Here is a 693-nt window from a genome sequence, read left to right on the forward strand (position 1 = left end):
TCCCATTGTGATTTTCCTATGTTATGTAACATTATCTATAACCCTGGATCTTTTTAATTCCCAACAGTTTCTCTTAGAGGTCTCAGTCCTTTTTGTAAATTGTTGTAAACTCAAATTAATAACTATCATTCTTAAATCCTAGTGTTTGAAGATATAAATTCTACATATGGCAAGTTAAAAACTACTTTTATAGAAGGAAAAATTAATTTTTTAATTTTTATGTGAAATAGTAACTTTATTGAGCTACAAGAAAATAGGTTTAAAAATATTGTTTTTAAAAAATATTTACTTATTTATCTGAAGGCAGAGCAACAGAGAGGGAGGGAACAGCAGAGGGAGATATTTTCCATCTGTCAGTGCATTCCACAAATGGCTGTGGCAGCTATGACTGGACCTGGCTGAACCTGGCAGTCCAGAACTCCATCCTGGTCTCCCTGCAGGTGTCAGGGGCCTGAGTGCTTGGGCCATCTTCCACTGCTCTCCCAGTTGCATTAGCAGGAAGCTTGATTGGAAGTAGAGCAGCCAGGAACCCTAGCATTGCAGGCAGGCCTCATGGTTAAGCCATCAATTAAGACTTCAGATCCTACATTGGAATCACTGGTTTTGATATACTCCTGGTTCCCCGTTTCAACTTCCTGCCAAAGTGGACCTGGGAAGCAGTGGTGATAGTTCAAATAGCTGAGTTCCTGGTGC

This window comes from Lepus europaeus, chromosome 5 (assembly GCF_033115175.1).
Source record: "Lepus europaeus isolate LE1 chromosome 5, mLepTim1.pri, whole genome shotgun sequence".
Classification (NCBI taxonomy): Eukaryota; Metazoa; Chordata; class Mammalia; order Lagomorpha; family Leporidae; genus Lepus; species Lepus europaeus.